Below are 12,750 nucleotides of genomic sequence, written 5' to 3'. Positions count from 1 at the left end.
TCACAACAGTAAATCATTTACGGTCCTTAAAGGAGCATTAATTACCAGAAAAAATTTCTAGCATTGTTTCGGGATCGAAACCTGGAACTTACAAATATGATAATGGTACATGGTTATTGATTTCCAGTGTACGAATGTTCTGTTGTTTCAGAATCAGACATTACATGAGTTTTCCCTGGTTTCAGTTCACTTTTAGAACTATATGCTGTAATTGGACGCCATGGGCATCAGTACGGCAGCATGACGCTGTGGGTATTCCTTAACTGTATACTGCCAGAAAGACAACGTTGTCTTAGTAGGTAGTAGACAACCAGGAAGACCAACAATTTTGATATTTGTTTGTCCCAGACGTCATGTGTGTTTTCAGCGCAACTATAATCCGTTGTCAATGTGAAACGTATTGTGAACATTATTTTATATACAGATATATATTCGTGATGATGTCGATGTACTGTCTTCTAAAATATTTTCGTCAACATTTACAAAAGGAAAGCCAAAACGGGAGCGGTTTTCTCTCATGGCATTTGTACTTTATTACTTCATTATTACTAAAATTTCTCGTAACTCTCTATTGCTACCACTGCTACTTTTATTGTCGTTACGTTGTTGTTCTGAAATAAATGAACATGTTTGTGTAATCTGTGCCTTTGATGCCACTTAAAACTTAATTACGAATATGAGAATATTAGGTAGGTCTAACTGTATAAGAGAAATTAATAGTATTTCTAATAACATAATTTTGGAGACAGATCTGCCAAATGGAAAACTGAGTCAAACAATCTTTACCATAAAGCAGGTCCAAATCTCAAAATTAAGGAAAATGAACACTCATGCATAACTAATACAATCTGCCATTTTGTTTTTAACCAACCTTCTGTTATCAATAAATCACATGTTTTAATTTATTTAGTTGCTTGCTTAAAAAAGACGGTTTATAATAGAAATGATTCAGCGTTTAAATAAGGTATCGACTTTCGATTACTGAAGCAATTTTTCTTTTGTTGACGTTTCAATCTTAATCTGTTGTGCAGTTGTGTGCCACTTTCATTTTGCTTCTAATGTTTTCTATTAGGCAATAATAAACAGAGAGTAGTAATTTCATATAGAAAACACTATTGTAAATTGAAGCTGTTCACATATAATACGACAAAAAGGAACAAATTAAATAGCCTTCCAGAAGAAGTGACAGTTTTAGGCTCAGAAAACTAAAATTATGCAGTGCGTGATAAATTTGAAAGTGAGAATCGTTTATTAATTTATACAGATGTAACAATCGAAGACGAGGATGCACATTTCATATTCACTTCACTCTACGGTATTGTTTTCATTTCGCCTAATAGCAATAACCGTAAAAATAGAGAAGCCAGTAGTATTAACAATTTTCATCAAAGTAATTAAAATTATAATCATTTTGCAGGAACGAAATTATTTCTGAAGCACCAGCGAATCCAGACTAAACGAACTTAGCATGCTACAGCAACATGGAATTTCTGAAGGATAATGTGCAAAATCCTAGACATTTTTTGTCATCATATTAATTGTTAAGAAGCATTTATGTAAGTATTATTAATGTTTAAGAATGCCTGTTTCTTGTGATATCAATTATAAATTTTCAATAACTGTACACTAGATATCAAAGTGCATTAAGGTGATAGTAAGATGTGAGCGCTGAAGGGTTTTTGAAAGCTGTTCCATATACTAATATACTTATGTACATGAATTCATATAACAGACTAACTAAGATGCAAAATCTGTCATTGTTTTGATTCTACGATGAGTTGCAGATGAGATAATGTGTTGAGCGAATTAAATCATAAATAAAATTATGATCTATTTGCTTCATTGGTGTGGGTTGATTCACTATAATTTACAAATACCGCTGTTCCAACACAGCGAGGAATGAGAACAGCGTAATTTAAATGTATTACGTTTCAGTACAGATTATCAGATGAGTAATGACTTATTAACGAATTTGAATTTGTAATTATAGAAATGCATCAGCACTGTCATGGCAAAAGATGAAATATTTTTATAGAGCGTAATTATGCAGTAATATACATTTAATAACAGACAGAAATTGACATTGCCTTAACTGAATTACTTAGTTCAAGAGTATTATCATATCCTGTTTTTGCATGTGTTCTTTTTAACAGAAATAGAATGTCTATAGAAGAGAATATAACTAGAGATTCTGTGACATCACATGTACGAAATTTCTCATCTGAAAGTATAAATGGAGAATGAAGCACATGAACTGCCAGTCTTTGGGTAAATACAGTGTTGCATTAGATTATTCATTATATAAACTGCTGTTTCGAATGGTGTGTGTGTTAGTGTGTGTGTGTGTGTGTGTGTGTGTATTTTTAGCACATTGATGGAGTTACTATAAAATATGGGTTTTTCTGTACAGCTCTATGTTTTGAAACCAAAAAATTTCGAAAATATATATTAGGATTATCCATATATAATTGTGGACATCAATCCAAGCATCTGTTCTTCCTCACTTCATGGAAGTGGACACAGCATGCAGTAAACAAAATTCTAATTCTTTCATAGTGTTCTTCAATATAGTGACAGAAAGTGCAGGAAGAATAATCCTCAATCCTCAGCCATGGGAAATCCATCCACTAAAACTGTGGTAGCATTATGTATAACCAACATTATGGCGAGGATGTAATTATTCAGAGTAGTTTCTCGAAAGTAATGACATGTGCACATTACAACATGGATAAACCTATCAGTACGAAATGATTAATGTTGCTTTCCATATGTGGTACAAGTGATTCAACTGAGAGGCATCTGATATATCTAGTGACCTGTTAAAAGTTCACTCCCTGTGCATGCTGACTAGTTCCGTAATTCTAGATAAGATACTGTATGTACAACTGCTGTTTGGAAGGGGAAGCATCCCTTGTCAGGCTGTGGCTGTAAGTGATATAGTAAAATATTAAGACTTTTCTAAATGTACGTAGATTCACATAGACGTAATTATTCTTTTGTTTCTGTTTATTGTTTCCACTGCAAGATGACTGTAAACATATATGTGCATTAATTACAGTTATCTTTTGTGGCGCTAAATAAATTTTCTTACAACCAGATCATCAACTATTAAGGCCGCAAAAACCACATTATTCCAGTTTTACCACTTCAATGTACACAAACGGTTTCATGGCGCACCCACCGTCAAGGAGGCGGCTCCCTTGTGACTCAAAGCAGGCTGCCCTGTTGCGTTGTCGAACAGTGGACCCCATATTGCGTTATGGGTTGTCATATCAGGTGTCACAACCTCTTGGTCCTACTGAGATAAAAATCATTTAATTAATAAATGGATGAGTACTTAGAAAATCAAGACGATGTTTATTAACATTCTCACCCACCTTCACATGTTCTGTTGCAACTGACTTCCACTCTGGCATATTTTCTGATCAAATACAGTCGATGTGCTACAGGTCCATGCACAAGTAAGGTGACTGCTCACAGTAGTGCTCTAGTGGATCGATGCTATTACTGAACTATGTGTAGCACTAAGTTTATAGTCCATGGTGTTGGCAAACTACAGTCTTTATGATAGGAAGGATACTGTGATTTACAAAGTATCATAGTATATAATTCACATGTATTGCCAGGTAATGCAAATCGAAACATCAAGAAACTGCAGAGAAACATTACTGAACTAAACCTTTTCTGTTTACAGGGTTTCTCCGAATATAGTTTTGGAAATTACTATTGCAGTTTCCTTTATCCTACATTTTTGAGATATGTTCCTTGCATGTTCTGTTCACCATGATTGATAATTTACCACAAACACATTACTGGTTGCTATTTTCTGCGAAATTGTCTTGAAATTTTTCAATGTAAAACCTGACTTGTTTCTTTAATTACATTATGATGATAATTTTAACATAATAAGAAATTTCTTCATTGCAGGAACTTGAAATTTCTTCCAATTTCGGTTATCGCTCCTTCATTCAATTTGATTTTGACATTATATTTCAACACACTGCAAGTTTCCTGTTGATATTGTGTTGTATAATATTCTACTGATAAAATCCAATGACTTACACTATATACTGCAAACATGTGAGTAACAGATTATTTTAACAAATATTTGAAGAACAATAGCAGAGAATCTGCCTATTACCTACAAAAATTAGAATCTTAGTTTAATAAATGCAGTAAACTGGTTATAAGGACAAAACTGAATTTTCGAATCCATCAGTTTTGAGAGCTTGGTACAGTTTTTCAAACAGCAAAAGCACTAGATGGATTTTAAGCTAATCCTGGAGAATCTTAATCTGTTACCTTCCTCTTCTTAGATCAACATGTCTTCAGCTACAAGCTCTTTAGATGTTAAGTATTACCAGAGTCGCACCTCAGTGAGACAAGGCGATTCTGCTCCCTTGTTGCCAGGAGGATCTTAATGTTTGATGCATAATAATCGGAAATTTAATTTAATCTGACTTTATTTGCATCTGGATTCAACGTCTTGTTCTTAGGTTACCAATGCATGTGGTAAGTTATATGTGCACATAAAGTTTTCACTTTATTACTTTTGGAGATTCTACGTCATACGTTATGACATATTTTGTCTGCTGCACTATTTGCATATTTCAGCTTTACTACTGGATGTAATCTGTACATATAATCAGTTATCCTTTCATGTAACTGAACCTCACGGATACTAATCAAACTGAAATGTGATATGGGAAGGGCTTTATTCGGATGCTTACATGTTACCGATGTTTTACGTTTGATATTTTGTTTTGTCTTGACATCTTTTGGCACAGCCGGATGAGACGAGGCCGAATATCGGTAAACTGCAGGCTTAAAATGTCAATCAGGTTTCGGCAAATGAACGTATAATGGCGACCTGCAAAACAAAACAAAACATGGGAGTTTGCTTTCTCCTGTGAGACTTATTACAAACACGCATCTCGTGTAATGCTTGAAACTTGAGCGTCTTGTGACTACACTACCTACTGATCCATTAACAGGGACTTTCAGAGTATCATCTTGTTTGTGGGATGGCTTTGGTTGGTTTGACTCTTCGCAAATTGGTGAGAAACGGCTCTTTGCAATAAGAGTAGGCGGTCATTCCTTTCTTCGAACCGTCGCTGTAGTGTGGTCTTGACAGAGACAAAGAAAACAGCGAATTCTCCAGCTTAGGATCTGCAGGTGCTCCGGAACTTCTTCAATTCTTACAGTCTTGTGTCCAACAACGCTATGTTGGCTAAAACTGCAGAAAGGCTTCACGATACGTGTGGTCTTGTGTTTTGAATGACCTTGATTGGAGTTAACGCTGAGAGTGGCTGCGGCAGGGGTTGATATGCCTTAATTTCCAGATGTGTTAGTGAATGGCGTGTCCGTAGATATTTATTATGAGCAGTGAGTGCACAGTTGGCTTCTTCCCTTAAAAATTTCTTTAAGCATAGTACATCTCCTTCCGACAGTTTCTTCCTGTTCACGCGGATTATCCAACGCTGGTAAATATCTGCGAAAAAAGTGCGTAAGGCTTCTGGGTGGAAACTTTGACATAGGCATTTATATAGTCACCCCAGGATTTCAGAGTTTGGCTGTATTTATTGCATTCTATGAATGTCACATTATGAATTTCAGAAGATTCAACTGGAAAGGGTCGCAGTTATCTGGAGTTCTAAGTAGTATATTTCGGCCTGACTTTGCGGTTGCGGTCTCCGTACCTTGCCTGAAGAATTCGCTTTGTGTCTCCGTAAGCAGAATCAGTCACTGGTATGCCATTGGCCACCTGTTTGGGCTAACTCACGAGATTTTCTCTTAGGAATATATGTTTATTACCAGTAGCCACGGAAGTATTCTATCGACACAGCTTTCAAATTGTTCGCCAAATATGGGCCATGTCTTAATTTCTCAAGATAGTGGTTCGAGTTTAGGAGACGGCAGATTAACGGACGCAGCTATATGAACCACAGACGATTCAGGATTTTTTAAAATTGAATGTGTTTCGTCTTGATGAGATATTCGTCGGAAACAACGAAGTCGGTGTTGCACTCCTCGTCCGAGAGGTGATTGTGAACAGCTTCGTCAAGCTCTGAGAGAAGTGATAGCTTTTCTTCCTAGCGTTCCCTGCGGTATTTAATGTAATGTACTAGTTTGTCATCTGACAACTCCTCAACCAAGGATACTAGACGCGTGACGCGACTTCTGGGACGAGATAGTAATCTTCTAAAACCTTGAATTCCTTAAAGATGTATACTTGTTCTTAGCTTCCAAACAATACGCTACGCGAGCTGTCAAAGCGTTTCAACTGTTTGACCTTAGTAAAGATTGACTACGTGAAACAAATTGCTATGTCGAGAGATGCCAGAGGCTACCGTGTGCGAAAATTGACGACAAATTTTACATTAAACACGTACAACGATATGATCTTTCTCGGCTGGATAATGCACTTTCTAAAGCTTAAGTAATGGCAACAGCAGGTTCAGTGGATCGTGATTATTTCCCCCTCAACCGTAAGTGCAGTTGCATCATACATTTTCAATGTTGTAGCAGCTCCGTCAGCAACAAGAAGGGGGGGGGGGGGAGTGTATCGTCCAATAACAGCCCGCGAGTTTCAAGTTCCCGTTTTTCGGCACCAAAAAATGTCACCGCCGAGTTCAGAAAATAAAGAAGTACAAATCATCAGTAAACTGAATATTTATTTACATAATAACTATAACAACAAGACAGCCAATTATATTATATAAACATAGCTACAAAGATGATGTGCTGAAGACAAAGGTGTACAGCGTTTCTGATCTTTCATACATTTATCTCAATGTCACTGATGTTGTTCGACGGACATGTAAGTCGATGGAATTGAGAAACTGTTGCAGTAAATATGTTTTCATACGTTTCTTAGGTTATAGACCTCATGGCATTCCATTTTTCGAAATTTCTTCTGTTTACATTCATGTAACTGTTATCAGTATACCATGATAATCAATTTACCAAAGTGCCAGTTTAGAGAACAGAGCTTCTCCCATCGCTGTCACTGGAATTACCTTTGTCAATACTTAATCGACTCAAAACTTTGGTTGTAACTTAACCCAAAGAATGAACAGGCATCATGGTATCACAGTGGCACATGGTGATTGAATTGTCTTTCTGGTTAACAGCATCAGAAGAAATTTTATTGCATCATTACAGTTACAAACCTGCGCGGGAAAAGAATCCAACAAACTGTAATTTACAGCCCAACAGAAACATTTTATTTCATCCCCGTAGTGTCGCAGCTTGGCTAGAGGCAAAGAACAGGCAGGAACTGGCAGAATCCTGCGCTACAGTTGGGCTGGAGATTTCATTGGCCCTCTCCTTGGGTACGTCTAGCTCTCTTTGGGACTGACCCTGCCCTAGGTTCGCTACGGCGCGTACTACACTCTCTCGGGAGGACCTTGGGCAATGGTATCTCCAGATCACTGCTGCCACCAATTTTAACTCCGAACGCTAAAGAATAGTCTGTAGTAAAACAAATGAATCTTGTAGGTGACAGTTATCCCGAATTAGATTAAAGTAAAACATAGAAACAAATGTGTAAGCCATTTTTGTCCACAGTTGTTAGGATAATCTATCATGACAGGACAGAATGTGTCTTACCTGCAAGGTAAGATAATTTGAGAGTGACATTTATTCTCTGAATAATATAACGCTAGTAATGAAAATAAATATAACAAAACAATAATTAAAAATTAAAAAATTCAATTTTATATATCGCGTTAACCGTTTTTTGCAAATGATGGAAAGTTAATCATACTAAATTTGGCTGTTACACTATGCAACATGATATTTAATATTTGCATAATTTTCGCTGTTCCTGAAATTCGATTTATGCTGATTTCAAATCCGTCACTATTTTCTTTCTATCAGATAAAGTTCTCTTCTGAAATCAAATAAACCCGCTTTACATTTAAACCTAAGTTCCATATAGAAAAATTTGACTATAGGTAAGGACTTTCATTGTAGTTAGATTCAATTGGAGGTCACACTTCTCATCCCAAACTTGTTGTTATGCAGTAAGTTTTGGTTCATTTTTGACATGACGTAGTTGTGTGAGGTTAAATTTTTGCTGTTGAATTTCGTTTTGCAGTATGTTAGAACTGAGTTCCCTTAAGTATTTGAATAGCTTAACTGTATTTTGTCATACGTATAGTAGCTTCGAAATTGCTAAGAAAAGACAAGCCACTACCAGATTGGTGTAAGATGTGTACTAATAATACTTTGATGTAAGACTTAGAGACCAAATCAAAAGCTTGACACTGCGCAGGTTAAGATGTACAGCGTCTGTCGAAGGACTCTGACTGTGAAGAAATGAGAAGAGGAAACCAACGACTTTTTCGGTTACCCTGGTTCGAAGAAATCTTGTATATAATTATTATTTAGATATGGTTAACATTAAAGGTAAAAAGGAAACAAAATAAAAACAGTATAAAATATTCGAACGTTTCTTCGGCCTTACGACCTGCTACGCATAATGAAGAAAGAAAGAAATATTTACCTGTTCTAATTCCACATATCACTTTTCAAGATTTATAACAGAGAACAGCTTAGATGACGATTATAAGATGAAACAAAATTTTGCATCAGAATTATAGCAGCAAAACTATTGAAAGTGTTCAATCTTGAATTTAATCTGACAAAAGAAGCCACCAAATTGCCTCGGTTAGGGATGAAAGCAAACCATCTTCTACTATGCGGAGTATCATTTTCATTTTCTTGGTACCGGAACAGAAAGAAGGAACTTACGTAATCCTTTAAGAAAAGAATGCCGTATGGTTTTTTCTGCGATACTGCGGGTTTACTGAATCTCTTTGACGTCACTTACAACCCAAGTCAGAGGAGGTTGGCTATAGACTCTTCTAAACGTAGCCTAAAAAATGTTCTGTTCCATAGAATGTCATTGAAATTAACACTGCTTCAAAGTCGACAAGATTTTATGCAATCATACCGCCACGATAGACTCTGAGGACACATGTGCTTATCCATAACAGAAATTTGTTTGTCTTAGTACCTGTTGACTATTTGATACACCGTAAGGAGACGTATGAAAACTTCAAACATCTGCTAAATAACAGTTTTAGACAGTATGTAGGGATTTGAAAGTCTTTTGACAAGCTACATGGTCACAAATACGGCTGCTCGGTAATAGCCATGTTTCATTAAGTGTGAGTGGAATAGCAGAGCTAAATACAAGCATTGGAAGGTAACCAACTGGCCCAAAAAGAAAACTCTCCAACAGGTCTTTCGAAATGTGATATTGTTAACTCCTCTTCACATCAAGCTGGGATTAATTAAACAGCTTACTAAAGTACTTCCAAGTATGGTAATTGTTTCCTGCGCTTTGTAACACTATTTCCAAAAGTATATTTTGATAATGTGAAAGGATGGATCGTTGAAAGGGGGGGGGGGGGGGGGGGAGTGGTGGCACGCAGAGCAGATTCGAAAGTTATTGAAGGATAAGTTGTGTGAAAGGACAATGAATCCCGTGATAAGCAAGCTTGGGTTTCTGTTAAGCAGTAATGGTCGATTACGTGGGCAACTACAAACATCCTAATTATAAAAACATGGTTAGAACAACGCCAGTCAGTATAATGAAATTAGACTGTTACATAACTGTGACGCTTCTTTTTCTACACCGACATACTGATTGTTTCCCTGCAAACTTTGATGTTAGGAAAGAACTAGTAGAAACTAGTTCACTGATAATGACACGTGGCACTAGTAGAGGGACACAATCAAGGAAGAGATGTTTCGCCTCATTTCTAGATGAACTTGGTACAGCGAAACCAGCAAAGGAAAATTAAATTTTTCTTATGTAACAATTAACAGTGTTTTTAAGTGAATATATACCACTGTCTAAAGCAGTGTCTAACGTGATTCTGTACAAGATTAAAAAATAAATAATTTATTTTCAGTTAAAGTTAAAGAAATGCCTATTAGAGAAATAATATGATTTCACCTAAAACGTCAGATGTGATTAGAATAAATATCTGTCTTGGTACCGAAAATCCAAAACCAGATTTTAAATCAGAATGAATAATACTTTAAATAGTACCTGGCAGTCATGAAACATCGTTCCTAACGTTTTAACATGCATCATAGCGCTACTTAATTTCATTGCACTTAAAATGAGAGCGAAATATGTGACTTATGAATCGTTTTTCATTTTATAATTATTGTGTCTTATTTCTGAGGCAGAAATGAAGAGTCAACGCTTTGCATGGACGAGAACAGAAAACTGGCTAAAAAGAGTGCATCTGACTGGTGTACGAAACAGTCTCCTAGTAATGTGTCCTGATTCAGCTCCATCTTCCCTCTCTTAGCCACCATGGCACGTTTTACTCAATATTAGGAGGTAGGTATACATAATTCTTTCTACAACTTTAAGTTTTAACAGTGTCATATAGTGAATTAATCGATCACTAGATCATAAATAGAAAAAAATATGTAAGTCCCAAACTTAGGGTAAATGTACTCATGTGCGCATTCCCAAAAAGAGTGCAGTCTATGTTCCTGACAGTTGGCGATAGGGATTAGTTTTGCATTTCTGTAGTTGTGTTCAGAGTGGTAGCACAAACACATCCTAGATTTTGTGTGAACAAATTCCGTATTCATGAATTAAAAATAATTAAGAATCACTGTCGAGAATTTTTTATATAATTCTAGTAATCTATTGTAAAACTTGTTTGCAGATTACACAAGCAACAGTCTTTAATTTTTAAATGCATTCAGAAAGGTTGCCTTTCAGTCTACCATACTGCATCCCAACATATGGAAAATTGATGTGTACTGCAGTCTGTTGACTTTGCTTTCGTATAATTCTGCTACTCTATTGTAAAACTTATTCACAGAATACACGAGCAACAGTTTTAAATTCTTGAATGCATTTTGAAAGGTTGGCTTTTGTCTACCATGCTGCATTCCCATATTTTACAAATGTGATGTGTGCTACTGTCTGTTGACTTAGCTTGGAATAATTGTTAACGCAGAAAAAAGGCGCTCAAACAAAGAACGCAAACAGAGAAAGAAAACGAAATTTTGGAGCTGCTCTTGGGATGAAGGTGTATACTTGAAGGACGTTTTCTTGGCGCTGTCCTGCTAAACGTCCAATATAAAAATAAATATGCTTGACCATTCCTAATATGGGCTGCGTTTTCTGTTAGGGCGGTGTACAAAAGTCACTCGGACATTAATTGGACTATTTCCATATATTTTCACCAGAACAGGACATTTAGCATTAACACTTGCAGTTACCTTTGGAAAACGAACTAGGAATACATGGATCCTAGAGTCTACAATACATATAATAATTTTTATTCCAAGAAAGATCGCGAAGTTCGTAAGCTCAAATGGTAATGTTTTGTTTGTGAAGGTTGTGTCACCAAAAAGAGGAGAAAGAGTCTCAGTTGTCTGTGTAATAAAACCATTCCATTTTTTCAGAGAACCAACCACAATCTTTCCATGAATGAGGATGAAGCCTGAGCTCTTCAAAGATACTCACAGAACTTGTCTCCCGATGGCCTCAGACAATGGTTTCACAAGCTATGACCCGTTAGTCAAAAGTGCTCCTGCGAAAATAGGAAACCAACTATGAATGACCCAGTCCACTTGATACCCTACAATCACATACCACATTGCAGTTTTCAAACTGATCAGCATGGAACTTTGACATCCGTAGCACAACCCGCCAGTCCTGAACTTCAGCCCGTGGATCATGGTTTCTTTGAACCACTGAATACTGCATACGCAGGTGAAGGTGAGAGGCCCAGTGGCCGACTGTAAGAGGACCTTCAGTGGTGATCCAGGTAAAAAATCTCCATGTGTGGGAAGTGAGAACACAGAACAACAGTGGTGAGTGCAGAAACCCTGAGTTTATCGAAGGCTAAATAAACAATAAAGAGGAGGCGACAAGCCTTCCGATTAGAGCTCCTGACATCCTTTTCAAGTACTTAATGTATTTTGGAGATAAATACCAACAGATAATAAGAAATACCCGCTGGAACAAAGATAAAATCAACCCGCAGAGGCATCCTTTTCGAGATCGAATACTACTACTTCTCCTGAAGAGACAGCAGATAGGTTGCCTATTTTGTGTCCATGATATGAAGAGGAGCGTCAATTTTCGAGGACTGGATCCAGTTCGTTAAGTATGGGACGAAGAATGGTCTTTATGTAAGGATAGTATTTAGTTCGCTTGTAACGTTTCCTAAATGCGTACTTCTTGTATTTGTTTTGCGTACCCTTAAGCGCAGGTGAAAAAAGAATTCGCATTACCCATCTTTTTGAATTTTCAGATGTTAAATGAAAGTGTTCCCTCTCTACAGCTGTTGCTTCTTAAACATGTAGGTATTGTGTTATTCAAAATGGACAGAAAATGATTTTATTTTCGTATGTATAATAACACGGTTATCTGAGGTTATTCATTTAAATGTGTAAGTGTAGGTATATTTCCTCTGTGTATTTACTTTAGTGTAGATATTTATTGATTTGTTTCTTCTCGGTTGTGAGTCTCGTATTTTGGTTCTATCATTTTATGCAAAACTTTATATACATTTTAGTTCAAGAATCAATATGAGGACCGATGACCGAGGCTGTCTGGTCCTTTTAATCCCACAAACCAAGCATCAAGAATCAATATGGTCCACCTTCCCGTAGAAAGACTATGGTGATTGTTTTAAAGTCTTCAGGGCGATGTGTAACGGTTTGGTGTTGCTAAAACTTAACTCTTGTTATTAAAAC

The 12,750-nt window shown here is 36.5% G+C and overlaps 1 long non-coding RNA gene across 4 annotated transcripts in view; it reads left to right on the top strand.

Moving 5' to 3' along the window:
- Window positions 1–12,750, top strand: part of LOC126272318 (uncharacterized) — a 115,616-nt gene that overhangs the window by 11,187 nt on the left and 91,679 nt on the right. For 2 of the 4 annotated variants that reach the window (XR_007549205.1, XR_007549208.1), the window contains 3 exons: window positions 1,418–1,556; window positions 2,154–2,268; window positions 10,210–10,366. This is a non-coding gene — a long non-coding RNA (uncharacterized LOC126272318). Of the gene's footprint in view, window positions 1–1,417; window positions 1,649–2,153; window positions 2,269–3,927; window positions 4,081–10,209; window positions 10,367–12,750 lie in introns of all 4 variants that reach the window. The other 2 variants (XR_007549206.1, XR_007549207.1) reach the window with 2 other exon arrangements.

The sequence above is a fragment of the Schistocerca gregaria genome, chromosome 5, assembly GCF_023897955.1.
Source record: "Schistocerca gregaria isolate iqSchGreg1 chromosome 5, iqSchGreg1.2, whole genome shotgun sequence".
Classification (NCBI taxonomy): Eukaryota; Metazoa; Arthropoda; class Insecta; order Orthoptera; family Acrididae; genus Schistocerca; species Schistocerca gregaria.
This window is presented reverse-complemented; position numbering and strand designations above follow the sequence as displayed.